Raw genomic sequence first — 19,087 nt, 5'->3', positions numbered from 1 at the left:
CTTTGTTAACAAGTGAACAATAAGCAACTTATGTAAGCGTTTTGAAATCTGGATAGTGGATGCTGTTAGTAAATCCTTTCTTCAAGCTTCTAGGCTGCTTGTCGTTGAGGTTTTTTTGGGGGTGAGGAAGCAAGCTGCTCTGCCTGATCCCAGCCTGAGAGCCAACTTCGGCTGTTTGTTTACATGAGTTGTTTATTTATATGGCGTCGTATGGCTGGAGGAGAAAAAATGGGACTTAAAAAAAATGTGTTTCTTTTGGTACACAGGCAAGAGGGAGCAGAGGAATGTGGACAATGGGGTGCCAGTTGTTCTCCAACCCCGTCCCCTGGCTCTCAGCCCTGGGGGGAGGAGTGGGGCCAAAAGAGAAAGGAGCAATTTCCAGGAAAGATGGTGTGAAGCTCTCAGCACATGCAATGCCGTGGGGGGCCTGGGAGAAAAAGGAAAATGCAACAGTGGGGACAGCAGAAATCTTTCAGGTACGGAAGCATCGGAGAGGAAGGCCCTGGCACAGGTGTCACAGTTCTCAAGGTACAGTGTCAGCAGAGTGGCACTTGCATGTAGCTGTGCCAGTAGGATACTGACAAGGAGTCTGAGCAATGGAACAGGAGAGGAGAGAAGGCCTTGCAGCGACTGAGCTGACAGAATCATGAGCCAGGCTCCATGCTGGCCAGGTGGTCTTTTTGCCCTCATCCCCTTTGATCCATCCCTTAATCTAGATCTTGCTATTTCTAAGGCCAAGAAAAAAGAAATTCTCAAGGAAAGGAAGACAAGAGGCCATGTGTCTCCCAAGCCTAAAACTAATTGCTTCTGCAGTCCAGTTGGAGAACAGGAGTCACTCTGCTTGGAGGCAGGTTGGGGCCATCATGTCACTCCAGTCACAAAGTGGGAAACAATCTGGCCATGTCAGGCAATGGGACCAGGACTCTTGCAGCCTAAATACAAAGAGACTCCAATAAGATCTATTAAAACAGGAAGACTCCCCTCTGGATGTCTGCACTAATCAGTTCAGGATGCTATAACAGATGACCATAGATTGAGTGGCTTGAACCACAACCACTTATTCTGAAGGCTGGAAAGTTCAAGATTAGAGTGTCAGCAGATCTGGTATCTGGTGATGGTCTTCTTTCTGGTTTGCAGTTGCCATCTCTTTGTTATGACCTCACATGGCAAAAACCAGTTGGACGGGAGAAAATTTTTGCAATCTATCCATCTGACAAAGGCGTAATATCCAGAATCTACAAGAAACTTAAATTTACAAGAAAAAAAAAAACAACCCCATGAAAAAGTGGGCAAAGGATATGAACAGACACATCTCAGAAGAAGATATTTATGCACCAACAAACATATTTAATAAAAAGCTCATCATCACTGGTCATTAGAGAAATGGAAATCAATCCAAATCAATCCAAAATGCAATCAAAACCACAGTGAAATACCATCTCACACCAGTTATAATAGCAATCATTAAAAAGTCTGGAAACAACATCGCTTCTCGGCCTTTTGGCTAAGATCAAGTGTAAAAAGTCTGGAAACAACAGATGCTGGCAAGGACGCAGAGAAATAGGAATGCTTTTACGCTGTTGGTGGGAGTATAAATTAGTTCATCCATTGTGGAAGACAGTGTGGAAGACAATTCCTCAAGGACCTAGAACTGGAAACATTTGACCCAGCAATCCCATTACTAAGTATATGCCCAAAGGATTATAAATCATTCTACTACAAAAACACATGTACAACTATGTTTACTGCAGCACTATTTACAATAGTCAAGACTTGGAATCAACCCAAATGCCCATCAATGATAGACTGGATAAAGAAAATGTGGCACATATACACCATGGAATACTATGCAGCCATAAAAAATGATGAGTTCATGTCCTTTGCAGAGACATGGATGAAGCTAGAAACTATCATCCTCAGCAAACTAACACAGGAACAGAAAACCAAACACCAAATGTTCTCACTCAGAAGTGGGTGTTGAACAATGAGAACACATGGACACAGGGAGGGGAGCATCACATACCAAGGCCATTTGACCCAACAATCCCATGGAATACTACACAGTCATATAAAACAATGAGTTCATGTCCTTTGCAGGAACATGGTCGAAGCTGGAAAACATTATTCTCAGCAAACTAACACAAGAGCAGAAAACCAAACACCCCATGTTCTCACTCATAAGTGGGTGTTGGAACAATGAGAACACATGGACACGGAGGGAAGCACCACACACCAAGGTCTGTCTGGGGATGGGGGGCAAGGGGAGGGAGAGTATTAGGACAAATACCTAATGCATGCGGAGCTTAATACATAGGTGATGGGTCGATGGGTGCAGCAAACCGCAATGTATATGTTTACCTATATAACAAACCTGCATGTTTAGCACATGTATCCCAAAACTTATAGTAAAATAAATAAATAAATAAAAAACCCAACTGGATGTGGGAATGGGACCAGCCCCATTTGAAGCACGTGCACTACAAGTGGGAGGTGATTCTTCAAAGGAAAACTGGGAGGCACTATCAAAACAGGAGTGGGAAAAGCTGCGCAACTCAAAACAGATATGTACTATAATTATTGGATATAAGGCCTAAGAGTGAGCAGAAAGGACAGGCTTGTAGGAGAAAGGAATGACCAGAAATACTCACAGTGACCACTTGAAAGACAGAGGAGCATTCGACAGCTATTTTGTGGCAGCATAAACAGTTACATTATGGCCAACCGTGTTCACTTAAGTCCCAGGCTTCCAATGGCACCTACTGGCAACAAAGCCGCCTTCTTCTTCAACTGCACCTCTCCCCAACTGGCTGTCTGAATGAGTCATGGGCTATAGACTGTGATCATGGCTATCAAGGTGGGTGCCGTGCCATTGTCACCTGCTAGCTTGGACTTTCCTGTTTCCAGCCCCCTAAACAAAGTGGCAGTGCTGGACTCTATCTTGTCCGGGGATGGACACTGACAGGACAAGAAATGAGGATTTGACACAAAGGTGGTTCACCTGTGAGCTACATGACATACCTTGTAGGCAGCAGTAATTAACCAAACTGATCAGACTGGGAAACTGACAAAGCGCCTAGCTCCTAAGGCAACCTCTGTTCTTGACGGCTTTCTTAATTCAGTACTAGTTTCAGTCCACATGCTTCCTTACACTAATTGCCACCTCGTTTTTCATTGACTCTTAGGAAGGGCTTATGGTTTGAATCTTTGAGTCCTCCTGCAAATTCATATGTAGACATACTAGTCTTGAAGGTGATGGATATGGTTTGGCTGTATCCTCACCCAATTCTCATCTTGAATTGTAGCTCCCATAATTCCCGTGTGTCATAGGGTAATTGAATCATGGGGATGGGTTTTCCCCTGCTGTTCTCGTGATAGTGAATAAGTCTCATGAGATGTGATGGTTTTATAAATGGGAGCTCCCTGCACAAGCCTTCTTGCCTGCTGCCATTTAAGATGTGCCTTTGGTCTTCCTTCGCCTTCTGCTATGATTGTGAGGCTTCCCCAGCCATATAGAACTATGAGTTTATTAAATGTCTTTCCTTCATAAATTACTCAGTCTTGGGAATGTCTTTATTAGCAGTGTGACAACAGACTTATACAGTGACAGCACAGGAGGCAGGGCATCTTTGGGAGGTGATCAGGTCATAAAGGCAGCATTCTCATGAATGGAATTAGTGCCCTTATAAAAGAGACCCTAGAGAGCTAGCCCCCTCCACCTTGAGAGGACACAGCTACAGCAAGACATCTGTGAACCAGAAAGCAGGTTCTCACCACACAGCACTCTGCATGTCTCTCCTGGCACTCTGGTCTTGGACTTCCCAGCCTCCAGAACTGTGAGAAATAAATAATTTCTGTCATTTACGAGTCACCTGTTTATGGTATTTTATTATAGCAGTCTGAACAGACTTGGAAGGGAAGTTTTATAACTTCTCTTTACATCTGATTACAAAGCACAGAAACAGTTCTCCACACCTTGGGGCCAGGACCTGCAGATGTCCCAAATCCTATTTGGAGAGAGGCAAAGTCACACACAGCAGCCCAGAGCAGGACATGAGTGCAGTTAAATTCTCAACATTTTTAGGAAACATGGATCCTCAGGATGGCAGCCAACATGGTGCACATACACAGCGGGTGTTTTGTGCTCTGTCCAAAGGGCAAACTCTCTCCAGGGCAGGAGAACAGCCCAGAACACCCAAGAGGGTGGAAGGGAAAAGAAATCAGGACACCCAGCAGCACACAGCCTTTACTAAGAAAGGGCTCCAGGACAATGGCTTGTTAAAAACATCACGGCCAAAGCAGGATGGAAAGGTGCTTCAGGCCTCCCACCTTTGCCCAGGAACATGGGTGTCCTTCTAGGGGAGGGGAAAGCTATGGATAAGAACTACTATAATAAATTAGAGAGAAAGCCATAGCTCCCAGCCATATAATATATGAATTTCTTCCACCTGTCAGCTTGTCAAAATGGAGTCTTGATTCCCCTCTCTCAATGTCAAGCCTTTCCTGCCTAGTTAACGTTTTTAGTTAAAGGCAAGAAATGAGAGTAGCATTTGATAAGTGCTGGGGGAGTATTGCTTTAGAAAAGCACATTAACCCTTTTTGCCTGTTCCAGCTCCTGTGGGGGAGATAGAACAGGTGGGCTTAATTGGCACTGAACAAAGTCCTTGAAATTCCCTAGAAAGCTATGCGACCAGATGTCACACTCTGGTGCTAAGTGTTAAAGAGGCATCTTTGTAACAAGCCCAGGGAAAGGTGGGTGGCAGATTTGTTTTAATGAAACTAAGCTCCTGCCCATGCTTTATAGGCATTTTAGGACACCTCTACCCAGAAAAAAAATGACAGCATTGTCCTTGCTGTAGAAGTTTACAATTTAAATTGTAAGTGGACCACATAAAGGTTTAAATGAAGTTAAAGAGCATCTTGTCAAAACAGTCATATCCATTAGAGTCGTCCCCCCTCCCTATGTTCTCTCTCACATTTCTCTTTTTTATATGTAGAGAGATGAGCTATGTTGCCCAGGCTGGTCTAGAACTCCTGGGCTCAAGCAATCCTCTTGCCTAGACTTTCCAAAGTACTGGGATTACAGACATAATAGCCGCTGCACCCAGCCCTTCTCACATTTTCTGGTCTTTAAGATTAGTTCATGCTTTCATATGGCAACATGGAATAATCACTTTACCAGGAGACAAAAGTCTTAGATCTGAGCTCTGTTTTGATCATTCACAATCCTGGGCATGCCATTGATCTTCTGTTTCCTTTACCATCAAGTGAGACAGTGCTATGTCATGTCTGTTTCAGAGGACTGCCTTAAGGACCAAGTGTTTCCATTTGCCTGGCTATTTGACAGGCACCTGCTTTGTAATGGAATGGGTATCCTGGTGAGGGGGATGTGAAGAGATATTGATGTGGATGAGATGCTGTCCTGACCTTGGGGAGCTCACTGGGCATTCAGTGAGTAGGAATGTCTTCTCTCTAAACTGAAGAGCGTTTCACAAATACAAGTCATTTCCATATTTATTGCACCACCTGTTACTGTTCTCCAGAAATTTTGCCAAGCTCTTGTTCTCCTAGGTAGTTTTGGTCTATTCCTGTTTGGTCCCAGCTCATTTCTTTTAACTCAGGCCTAAGTTATGGGTTCTAAATGAGCTTCCCTTTCAAGAAGAGGAGTTTCCATCTTCTCTTCTGGTTTAATCTTACATAATCCCTAGGAGGGCAGTTCTTCTGCTCTGAGACTCCACTCTTGGATCTGGGATAAATTCTTGAAACAAGATAAGCTAACTTACAGATATGGCCTTTACCTAGAAATTCAGAATTAGGACATTGAAAGAGGAACTTGGGCAAAAAGAAGCAGTCATGTGCAGGTGTGGCATGCGAATAGAGAGCTCTAGAATGGAAGTCCATCACTTTGACACGTGTGTCTCCGGACCCTTCTCAGTGACTGTGTGGGAGACTTTCCTGAACTGTCTGTTTTGTTTACATTAGTTTGAGACAGTTTTTGTTTCTTATGAACAAATGATTTTTGTCTGATCTCCTGTCCAGACAAGCATGGCCGTAAGGTACTGGCCCCAGGCAGCCTGACCTGTCCCAGATGTCTGCACCTAGCCATCTATCTGTGTGCTGCAGCATATAAAGCCATTTTAAGTGGAAAATATGAAAAAGAAAAGCTATTTAGGAGCTAACCAGAATAAACACAGTCCCTCAGTGTAAAGAAGCAGCTGAATGGGTGTCAACAATATTACTGCATGTCAAAAACATTTAAGAACCACTCAGTCAAAACCCAAGTTGACATTTTTACAAGATACAGTACTGATTCAGGTTGTGAGATAGACCTTCTGCTTCAGTTTCCCCGCATTGCACTCCACTCTACCAGTATTACCAAAGATGGGCCTTGGACGTTCAGCCACTCAGCAGGAGCCTTGAGGCTTTACTGAGCCTATGCTCACTCCCTCTTCCACGGGCACATCCCCTACCTGCAAGCTGGAGACCCACCATTCATTCATTCTTTCATTTAACAGATAATTATTTAACCTGCCTTTCAATCAATAATCACAACACAGTGTGTGCCAAGAAGATCATTAAATGTGTTCAGGATGAAGAGCTAACACAGAGATAGGAATGGCTGGTAACATCAGGGAGGAAGGCAGGAAAGCCTTTCAAGAGAAATTTCCAAAGTCCAAGAACTTTCTGGACTTTGAAAACCAAATAGTTTGTCAGGAAAATAGAGTAAAGCTAGAGAGGAACAACGAACATTTGAGACAGAAGGAATGGAGCATTGGCTAGCTTTACAATCCTTCAACTTCCACCCCTCACCCGGAGAACCACTTACCATCTTGCCTCCTCTGGCCACCATGCTCTGCTTAATGAAATGGGGCCCCTGGACAACACCAGAATTGACCACACCTTCTGCTTCTGTGGATTCAGTATTTTGATTCTTGATCAAGATTACAGGGGCTAGCAGTTCCTGCCACAGCCAGACTGGCTCAGACCCTGTCCATGGTTCTGAATCATTCCTCCTCTCCTGGCATGCTACTTCCAAATTCACCTAGATTATGACCCGGAGGATGTCATTGAACGTTTCCTGGATGGAGAACATGTCCTGAATCAAGAGGGGAACATAAAGTAAACTGGACCTGGAGGATAAGATTTCAGTGGGTGACAAAGAATTTGAGCTGAGGGGGTGTGTAGAGAAGGTAAGTCCAGCCTTGGCAGTGTGAGCGAGTGGTATTACTCCACATTGAGCAGAATGAGAAGAAACTTCAAAGGTGAACATTTACATTGGAAAATACACTATTTCAAACAGAAAGTTTCCAGGCAACCTGTCACATAAAGGCGCCAAGGGCATGGTGTATCCAAACAATCCTGAGCGTGAGACCTTGTCCCATCATGGGTCAGAGATGAGCAACATTCTGAAGTTCCAATTTGTCCTAAGTGAACCAATGTGCAGAACTAACGAGGTCATCAATTTTTCTTCCAGCTAATGAACTCCTCAGGAAGGGTGTGATGTGCGCAGATGATGAGATGAGCAACCAAACCTGATTAAATAGTTTCATCTTCATCAAAGAATCAGACACATTGCTAAGGCCCCATTATTCACTGGCAAGGGATAATTACATAGAAGAGGCTGCCATCAGAAACACCCCTCCCCTCACCCAACTGGCTCTGCTTCCTCAAGTACAGAGAGTGTGTTTGACCCAGGAACAGACACTGGTTTAATTCAACAACTATTTATGGACAGCTTGCTCCATGCCAGGTGTGGACCAAGAACAAGGAATGAAGATGAGTGATGCCTTGTCCTTGCCTTTAAGTAGTTTATGGTTGATGTAGTGTCGAACAACAACTGAAATATGCTATGGAATGTCCTCCCAGCATTTCAGACAAAGTAACCACTGACACATCCAGCTAATATTTGTATTTTTAGTAGATACTGGGTTTCACCATCTTGGCCAGGCTGGTCTCGAACTCCTGATCTCGTGATCCACCCGCCTCGGCCTTCCAAACTGCTGGGATTACAGGCTTGAGCCACCGTGCCCAGCCTCAAATACCTATTTTCTCCAATTCCTGACATAGTATGAGCCAGTAACTCTAATGTGCATTCATGGCATAATTTTAGATTCTTGTGACAAGGCATTTCAGCACGAACATAAACTTATGCAACTGTTCGTTTAGCAAATACTCGTTGAAATATCCCATAATAGGTACTGGGAATCTAATATTGAACAAGCTGGGGTTGTCTTTGAGGAGCCTATGATAGAGCCTGTCAGAGAGCCATCAAACCCATCAGCAATCATGATCACTGATTGAGAGCCCACTATGGACAGGCATTATGCCCCAGGGACTGTGCATTTGCTGGGATATGGAGCAGGAAGTATCCAGAGATTGGTCACACACAGAGGTTGGCATCCAGTTGAAGGTATAGAACATATTTTTTAAATGTAACTAATAAGCAACTCATACTTTTTACCAACCAGGAAATTAGTCATCAGGGATGCAGGTCTTTGGAGGTGGATTTCTTGCTAAGGCCAGGTAAGTCTGGAAGACTTTGTGAAAATGGAAGGATTTGTTCTTGACCTTGGCAAATGTCTAGGGCTTGGATACATGGAGAAGGGCAAGTAAGGGAGCAGTCTAGGAAGTGAGAGAAGAATATATGGTGAGTTTAAGAAAGAGAAAGAAGTCAACTTTACAGGAGCAAAGCATTCACTCATTCTTTCTGTATTAATTCAGTGCTCACAATGTGCCGGGCACTGGTAAGATGCCAGGAGGTCATCACACAGATATAAGGTATGGCTCCTGTTCCAGAAGAATTAAAATCTAGACATGTTCAAAAAGAACCAGCAATCAAGGCAGTATTTCATCTCCTTGCGTCATTCCACTCTTTGAGTTAAACGAGGATGCAGAGTGTTATCTTCAGGAGACCACTCTTACAAGGCACTCTGCTTCCTGGGGATAAAGAGACAACACCAAGGAGGCTGGTACCCAGCTGGTTACTTTATCCTGTTAGCCAGCTAACAGGACATTAGTTACATTTAACACAGAGAGGGGATCTAGCTGGATATCCAGGGGCCAATAAGTTGGATAGAGATCCCAAACTCCCCTCTCCCTCCACTCTACAGCCTAGCATTACTGTCGATCTCCTTTTTTTTACAGTTCTTCCTGCATTCTCCTTAGTCATAATGCAAAGAACTTAGAAGAATAGAGTTACTTGGGAGGCACTGCTCAGGGCAATTCCAGGGAGGATAATAAAATGTCAGATGAAATAATGAGTCACCTTAGTTCTGAAACTCCTCCTTTGAGGAGAAAAAAATTAATCAATACCCCAGTAAGACAGGAGCTGTCATGTACCTAGAAAAACAAATCCCCTAATTTTCTGTGTTCTGTCTAACCATTTTTGCCTCTGCCTGGGCAGGGTCAACTGATTGCCTGAAGGGGCATTTTTAGTGTTTGACCAATATATTTCATATACTTTAGGAGCCTGTAAGACTTTATTAATTTTCCTCGGCTCTTTCTTTTCCTACTTAAATGTGGTTGGTTATTCCACAAGGAATTCAGTATGTTTCTAAATTTTGAGCAGAATTATTCTAGAGTAACATACATTCTCACGGATGGCCTCCTGTGTCTTGAAGAGATCATTTTCTTGATAAGTCCCTTGACTCTCTTTTTGCAAGTCTGGCAGCATGGTTTATTGGCTTTGTAATATGAAGCTCTCACCATTAGGGACTGAGCTAAGATCACCAAACTGTTTCCCATACATCCTTAGAGTTGAGCTTTGAATCTCAAAAGTAGTAGAATGCCCAGCATGGTATCTTCTCTGAAATGAGCAATCCCTTAATTAAACAGAAGTAAATAGAGGTTACAACGTGTTCCTTAATTAAATAGATGTAAATGCCCAATTGCCCTTCTTTCCACACACATCAATTTTGCACCATCTCATTTTCCTGTTTGCCGAGTGGAAATGGAAATTCTGAGGCTCTATGTTGGTCAAAATCCCCCAAGTGTCCCTGCCATGCTGGGTGTTCAATCACAAATGTTTACCTTCTGGTTTATAGAAATCTGCAACTCATGTCTACTCTCCCTTCCTTTAGCATTGTGGGCTTAGGAATTGCTATGAGCCTGGCATAAATGGACCATAAAGTGAAACAGCCCTGCTTTTGCCCAGCAAGGCATCTTGACTCCTGTCTTGGGAAAACATACCTGGAGGCACAAGGTGAAGGGTATGGCATGGGCAAGCTGACGTCAAATGGAACCCTCTGTGCTGGCAGGCACTGGGAGACCCTGAAAGTCACAATGCCTTGAGCCTGTTGCTTTTCTTTACACCTAGTCTCAGATTTGGACAAGTTCCTGCTAGGGACTAAATGTACATTTCATCAATATATTCCAGGAATACAATAGATTATATTCTGTGAAAATAATTCATGGAACTCATGGTGATGAATTTTGTGTGTCAACTTGGCTAGGCTGTAGTGCCTAAGCGTTAGATATTTCTGTGAAGGTATTCTGTTATTACCATTTACAGTCAGTTGTCTTTAAACAGTATTGCCCTAGATAATGTGGGTGGGCCTCAACCAATCAAGTGGTGACCTTAAAAGCAGAAACTGATGTTTCCTGGAGAAGAAAAAATGTTGTCTCAATGCCGTAACATAGAAGTCCTATCTGAGTTTCTAGCCTGCTGGCCTGCAGTACACATTTCAGACTTGCCAGCCCATAAAATCACATAAGCCAGTTTTTCAAGATAAATCTCTCTCTACGTATATACACAGGCTATTCATACTGTTTCTCTGGAGAGCCTTGACAAATACTAGATCTGTCTGAATAAGATGAGAACATCCTACTTGCAATTCAGAGAGAGTAGCTCAATCGAATCACAGCTCAAAGCAAACTAACAGATGGTGCCCCTTAAAAAGCTAAGATGGGGTTAGGAGTGGGGAGGAGAGAAGAGAATCACGTCTACACCTGTCAAAGTGGTGCCCATCGTTAGATAGTTCTGGCAAGCCCAGCAACTTGCCATCCATGAATTGGATGGTTATCAGAGGACAGCGGTGGGTTAACAACACTTTGACTGAGTCAAATTGTTAATTGGAATAGAATCCATCTCAATTTATTCCTAGAAACAGTTCTGCTTTTCCGAGGCATTAGGAATAAATTGAGGTGGATCCTCTTCCAATTAGAATTTATGATTAAGACCATCATTTCAGAAGGACAAGCTAAGCAAAGCCACGAGCATTTGGAAATCGACATGACTGAGGGGTCTTAAGTAAAAAGGTTAGTTGCTGAGAAGAAAGTCATAACGACCCAGTCTCCTTGGTGATTGTTTCCCACTTCCTGAATTTCCGACAAAATAGCCAAGATTTGAAGGTTAGGTCAAGGAGCATTTTTCATTGAATCATAGGATTTTAGACCTGGGAAGACTATTTTTTAAATGCGGAAACCAAGCTCAGAGAGGAGAAATGACTTCCTCAACATGGACAACAATGGGGGAATCTATTTCCTCATCTCCCTGCAGGGCGATGGGTGTGCCCTCCATGTCAGCTTTGCAGCAACATGAGCCAAGGGTTGAAACAATTGTCCTTGAGTGGTCTCAGCTGTGTTCTCTAGAATCACTGCGAAAGAGCCAATGTGTATTTTTCACCTGTGACTACAGAATTAGTGGGTGGAAGCATCCTGTGTCAGGAACCTGGCTCTTAGGTCCATCTTTTGGAAAAAAAAAAAAAATCATAAGCATTAGGACCTAGCAGCTGCCAGGCAGTCTAATAGTAATTTAACAGACATTATCAGTATACCTACTGTGCACATAGTGCTGTGCTAAGTACTTCCCAGTAAGTATTTTCAACAACCGTATGAGGTAGGTGCTATTTTTATTTCCTAACTCATTACACAAAAGGAAATTGAGGCACAGCGAAGTTAAAGAATTCACCTGAAGGCACACAGAGAGAAAGTGATGTAGCTAAGACAAGAACCTGGCCAGTGTGGGGCCAGAATCCACGCTCTCACCACTGCCCTATTCCAGGCGAGCTCTCAATTAATCATCACACATTTTTATCACTGTGATCGTATTCTCACTGTTTTGCAGATTAAAAAAAACCAAGGCTCAGGAAAATTTAAGAATTGGTTTGAGATAAACACACCGGACACTACGAGTCAATCCATGCCCAGGTACGACTGCTCCACAACTCACCAGCAATCCGTCTTCCCGTCATCCTCCACCTTCCGGCTTCTCCCTGCTTCCACGCATGCCTTTGACAAACTGATTTCTTGGATTAATCTTTGAATTGATGTTTCCAGGTAGGTTAAAACCGGTTCTTCCTTTGCAGAGAGAGTAGGTGTGAGGGCCCACGATTTATACGCTTCAGTCCTAAGGGCAAAGCATGTTGGTCATTCTCTCCCTCTAGCATTTTCCAAGCTCCCTTGAAAGCAATCACCTCGTTAAATACTAACTCCTGGACCTCATCTCAGAGTTGGGCAGTTCTAACCTCCATAGGACGGGCCTGGAAAGCACCGTGATTAGCAAGGGTCCCCACGTGGTTCTGTTCCTCAGGGAAATTTGGGAATACTGGATCAAATGGACCTTTTAGCGCCCTCCTCTCCCCCTCAAACTAAATGGCAGCACTGTGTCAGATTGACCCAGCTTTTAAGGTATGGGCCATATATTAGACACTTGATTTGGTTTCTGATCTATTAATTACCAATGAAATATTGTCAGGTGATTTGTTTAGGCTTTCAGTGCCTCAGGGTTCTCCTCTATAAAATGGGAATAATGATATCTGTCTCATGGTGTTGTTCTAAGGAGTATACGATATAAAGCCACTAGCACAGCACCTGTCAAAGAGGCAGAGATCAATACATGTAAAGTACTCTTTTATTATAGTTATTTCTTCCTAGTTTAGGGAATTTACATGGAAGATTTAGTGCCCAATTCTCAAAGGTACAATTTCAGCTTTCAGCAGTAGGTTCAAGAGCCAATTTGTGGGGGAAGGGCATAGGAGTCTTCAGGTACCCCTGAAATCATACCACACACACGTTAGCAACAGGTGAAACATGGGAGAACGTACCTATGCTCCAGGCAGCAAGAGCTCCCCCTTCTCCCTGGGATACAGCTCACGTCCACAGCCCCAGTCCCATCTGAGCCTGTCATAGTGACCACAGTACCTATGAGGACTCGATTTAAATTTATTGACCTTAAAAATCTCCCCTCTGGGAGCAGAGGCCCAGGAAGGACTGTCTTCTCCTGGCTTCTTAATCTCTCCAGCGTGGAAGTGCTGGGGTTTGAGCCTCTCGAGCAGGCTCAGATCTGGCTCGGTCAGAAGCATGAGCCCCAGACTCAAACCTGTAAGGGGGCATGAGGGCAGGGACACATCTTTTCGTTCACTTCTATAAATGCTTTCTTTAGCTGCTGTGATGGGCTAGACCCTATACCAGCCCTCTGGATACCTGCCCTTCTGGAGCTTACTGCCTACCAGATGGGACAAATATACAAGGGTCATCCAGTGCGGGTGGTGGATGGAACTAGGGGGTAACCTCAGATTGCCTCAGAAAGTGTTTCCAATTCAGTCTGGAACCCTCAACACAGCCCCCATGGGACTGGCTCACCTGGCACCTGCAGACACTCACCAGCTTTTCATACACCCCTTTCCCACTCGCCAGCTGAACACCAGCCACCAGCCTTCTTCGCTGTGCAGCAAACAGACCAAGCTCTTCTCAGGTTCAGGACCAGGCTCTGTCCGCACCCCTACCCATCCTTTCATCTGGACATCTTCATGGTCTCCTTCCCAAGGAGACTTAGGTCACCTCTTGATCCCCCACCCCGGAGACTTAGGTCACCTCTATTGCATCCCCAGCACCTAGCATTACGCCTGGTGCCTGTGGTACCAGCACCGCATATATTCTTTGCTAAATATAGACTAACTTGTCATTGATTCCCTCCTGCCATTTATCCCACAGATCCAGGCTATAGACATGCCCACATCTCTGCCATCACTAAAAAACTTTTCCTTCTTCAACAGGAAGCTATGTGCTTCAAGTTGTCAACACTTTACAGCAAAAATCCCAACAGATATTAAGAAATTACAGACGTTCTGTTGGCATGAGCCAGCTTGAACTCTTATTTTGGGGTCAGGTTGCTTCCCCCTAATATAAATAATAAAACACCATTTTAGTAACAGAAACAGTACCAGTCAGTTTGCTGTTGTTGTTATTGGCCGTGGTGGTGTTTTTAACAATGAACCTTTTTCTTCCCACTACTCACTGGTGAGCTGGAGCCAATTATTAAGATGTAGAGTTTCGTCAGCTGATTGTAAGACGCAGACATTATTAAAAGCGATATAAATGTACAATTAAATAAATTACATCCAAAACAAAGATAATAAATAGGGAAAACTAATCACTTTCTATGTGTTTTGATGTATTTTACTATTATCCATGTTGAGGTTATTTACAGCTATCGTATCTGCAGATGTATATACAGATATAAGGTTATGCCTGCTTATCTCGTCCCAACTGCACATTTAGGGACATTATGTTTTCATTGTAGCTTGAAATTGATAGAGTGAGAGCATAATACCAAGGACATCAGCAAACACTAAAAACCAGAGTTTTTGAAAAAAATAATTTATTATTTTTTAGAGAGCTATTTGTTAAGCATTTACCAGCATACCATACCTTTACCCAAAGACAAGTAAGGTTAATCCAAAATGCCAAACTCTCACGGCAAAAATCCCAGCAGATGCTATGAAATTCCAGGTGTTCTCAGAAGTTTACAACCCAGTGGCAGAAACACACACACACACACACACCAGGGCAGAATGGGACGCATTAATGGAGCAATGGACAGTAGGAGAGAGGGGTGGCTAGAGCTAGGTCACCCTAAGACCTGATTGATTGGGCTTTAGATCAATCTTACTGTGGGACATAAGATGAAAAGGTTCACACAGGAAACCCTGAACATTTGCTTTGCCACCTAATTTTTTGGATCCTGATTCATAAATTATTTAGAAAGATTTTTATGTAGGCACCAAGTTTCAGTCAGAAATCAATTCATATGCTTATCTTAAGGCGAGTTGGTTAACCTCTCTGTCAGATGGAGATCAATACATATAGGTCAGACTGTCTGAATATATCAGAGAGCTTGGAATAACTCCAAAGGTGGGTGCCGAGAACCAGGCACTCAACATGGTTAATAATAATAATTTAGTCTGTTCATTACTGGAGCTGAGTAGAATGTATATTGATTTTTCTCCAAAAGATTAACCACTGAAACCGTAGTCCCCCCAACCAATATAAAATACACGGATTGTATTAAAAATGCACAGGACTCATTTTTGTGACTATAAAAAACAAGAAACATAAAATTCTTAAAAGATGGCTGGGGGTCTCCTAAGCCAATCAAGCTGCTAGTGATGACGTGCACAGTGATTTCTGAGGTTTGGGTTAAAGAGAATGCTCACAGCTTTGTTCCTCACTGCCAATCTTTTTTTTTTTTTAACTTTTATTACTTGTGAGGGTTTGTAACCTAGATGAACCTGTGTTACTGGGATTTATTGTACAGATTATTTCATCACCCAGGTATTAATCCCAATACCCAATATTTATCTTTTCTGCTCCCCTCCCTCCTCCCACCTTCCCCCATCAAGTAGACCCCAATGTCTGATGTTCCCTTCTTTGTGTCCATGAGTTTTAATCACTTAATTCTCACTTAGAAGCAAAAACATGTGGTACTTGGTTTTCTGCTCCTGTGTTAGTTTGCTAAAGATAATGGCCTCCAGCTCCATCCACGTTCCTGCAAAAGACATGATCTTCTTCCTTTTTTTCTTGAGACTGAGTCTCACTCACCCTGTCATCCAGGCTGGAGTGCAGTGGCATGATCTTGGATCACTGCAACCTCCATCTCCTGGGTTCAAGTGAGTCTCCTACTTCAGCCTCTCAAGTAGCTAGCACTACAGGTACACACCACCATGCCTGGCTGACTTTTTTATTTTCAGTGGAGATGGGGTTTCACCATATTGGCCAGGCTGGTCCTGAACTTCTGACCTCAAATGATCAACCTGCCTCAGTCTCCCAAAGTGCTGGGATTACAGGTGTGGACCACTGTGCCAGGCCGGATCTCATTCTTTTTTTAATGGCTCCATAGTTTTCCATGCCCACTGTCAATCTTAATGTGGGGGGTTGTTCTGGATTGCTTTGTTGAATTTCAAAGTCTTATTTCAATTTAACCTATATATTTGTGTGTAGCATTTGTTCAAGAGAAAAAAGTCCAGCCATCATCGGTTTTTAAATTATAGGCTGTGGTGGGATGATTCTTTGTCTAAAAGTATGAGGTTTCAGTGAGCTATGATTGGGCCACTGCACTCCAGCCTGAGCGACAGAGTGAGACCCTGTCTCTAAAAAACAAAATAATATCTACTCACCTATGTGTGTATCAAGGAGTGAAAGGAAGAAATAGACAATGGAAGAGTGGGAGGAAAAGGTAAAGAGGACAAAGGGAGGAGAAGAGAGAAAGGGACAGAGAGGAGGGAGAGATAGAGGAAGGGAAGGAAGGGCTGAAATAGCGGCAGAGAGTTAGTTGGAAGACGAGAAAGAATTCTGAAAGCAAAGAAAGAGATAAAGAAAGGATGGAAGGGCAATCGCAGATAAAGGCAGCGGGGGAAGCGAGAGATGGTAGAACAGAGGGCAGGAAGAGGAACCCTGAAATCAGCTTTGGGAGGAGCCATAGGCTAGACTCAAATCGCAGCTCTTCCACCTGCATCAGTTATTCTTCCACTGTCAGTCTGAGTTTTCTCACCTGTCAAATGGGGATGAGAAATCCTCCATTGCAGGTGTTCCATGGAAGGAGATGAGAGAAGATGTGTAAAGAGCAGTCTGGCATGTCCACTGGGGAAATGTCGACACAAGGGTGTCAAGTGCCGGCGTGGTTTCTGGTGCCTCCTTTAAAGAACACAATTTCTTCACCTGGTCCTGGGTTTGGCCTCTCCGAGCCTAAGCATCCACCCACCGTAAAAGACAGCACCCTGCAGGGGCACCTGCAGGGCCTTTCTGCTGGAGAGTGAGGCGGATTCCTGTCGCTCCACCTGGTCCACCGGCTCGGTTGCCAGCGCGTGGCAGGAAGACGCAGGCAGCCACCAATGAACTTTCCACAAAGACAGTTTGCTTCACACGGATCTCAATCCATAACCTTTATTGGTCTCTGTAGAGTCATTACGACCATTAGGCTGTGGACTCAGCACTGCTTTAGCTCTTAAGTTAATACAACTGAGACTTTTTTACTTTCCTATTGGGAAGGAACATGTGCAATTTTAGTGATTTCTTAGATCATTCCATAAGTAAATCAAATATTCTTTCAAGCCCAGTTATCAAAATTGTGTCCTTTGATACCACGTCTTCCATCAAACTGCAGTAATCCAGTTCAACACATTTTAAACCTCTGCTATCTCCTAATATCATCCCTACTAGATAGAGTAATTAAATTTGGACTTTTTTTTACAAGTCGTACTCAATAAATCTGAATAAATTAACAACGCATTACTAAGACTGCTACATTAAATTTGCATAGTGCATTTAATGAATATGCAACTGCAAGTGAAAAGGTCTACTACTGCGAACCTTCTACATTAGCATAACTACTTCCAGCATGTTTCTTAAATAATGCACTCATTTGCACATCACTGACTTGGCTAATTCTAACTTCAGTCAGGGTAGCCTTGTAATTAAGACTCTTGCTTTAATTTTTAATGAAGTTTATGTTACATCAATCCTGACAGTAATGAGGGGACATGGAAACAAAAAGGCTGCTAATAATTAAATTCACAAACCAGTTTGAGGGATAATAATTCCTGAGGAGAAATTACATGACTAATTATTAATTAAATATTCATACTATTGCAGAGCCATCTCACTTAACTGCTCTTCTTGTTGGTAATAATATTGAGATGTAGACGCCTTTTGCCAACCATTCTGAGTTTAAGGTCTCTGGTTAATTTTAGTGCGCCATTAATCAATATGACACAAAAAATAAAATTGTTTTAATTGGTATCATTTTATTGTGTCTAAATATTACTACAGTTGGTTTAGTTTGTGGAGAATTAATCTAGTTAGTCGGTGTCTGTTTTATGGAAACATAAATCCAGTTTATATCCATAAACATCTAATGGCAGGACAGCTTGACCTTTTTTTTTGTAACATTACTGTTTACAGATAATTACACCAACTCTTTAAAAGGTTATTTAATAGCTTTGCATTCATCACAGTAAAATGAAAAACATGCAATATTCTTTAACTCCAGCCTGTTCTAAGGAGGTCTCTGAGACCCTCATTTACCCCTGCTGAAAAGTAAGCAATATTAATGTGTGGATTTTTAGGAAATGTCGGAAAGTGTTCTTTGAATGTGTACAAACAGATTTACATGTTTGGGTCTGGATCTTCGAATGTCTACTTTATAATTGACATGGGGGTGTGGTAAGGAAGAAAATATTTCTCATTGTCACAACTTTTCATTGCTGGAAAATGAGAGGGTGGAGGCTTTATGATGCTGGATCTCAGAAACGGTAGCAATTTCCCCACAAAACCTCGTAAACAAACATTACAAAACTGGAGAAATTACTATGATGAAGCCTAATTGCTTGCAATATTTATTGTAGACACTTTTGTTTTTCTTCCATTTGTAAGCATTGTTTAGGAATCTACATTTGTAATGGAGAAAGTCCCTATCTGTAGGCAAGTTTAGCTAGGACAAGAAAAGATCTACAATATTTAAATGGATAACATTAATCATTCAATTAGAACAGGTCATGAAATTTGTTGAAAGCTCTGCTAAATTCAGGACAAGATGCTTTATGGAGACTATTTTACATATTGCAAAATTAAATAGACACGGGAAAAAAACACTTTTTATCCTACAGGGGCATTTGGAAATTCTGAATCAGGGCAAACATTTGAGTTCATTTTTCTAATCGTTCAAACTGATTCGTCAAAGTGAACCAAATCTATAACCATCAACCACGGGGGCAAGGATTCCTCTCAGCTACTTCTTGTCACTTTACTACAAACTAACAGGTTTGTAGGGCATTATAACTAGTCCTGATGTGTATCAATCGCTCTCTTTTACTAA

Source organism: Sapajus apella, unplaced genomic scaffold (assembly GCF_009761245.1).
Source record: "Sapajus apella isolate SASKATOON/1434 unplaced genomic scaffold, GSC_monkey_1.0 scaffold37, whole genome shotgun sequence".
Taxonomy (NCBI): Eukaryota; Metazoa; Chordata; class Mammalia; order Primates; family Cebidae; genus Sapajus; species Sapajus apella.
The sequence above is the reverse complement of the archived record's forward strand: the minus strand, read 5'-3'. Positions refer to the sequence as shown.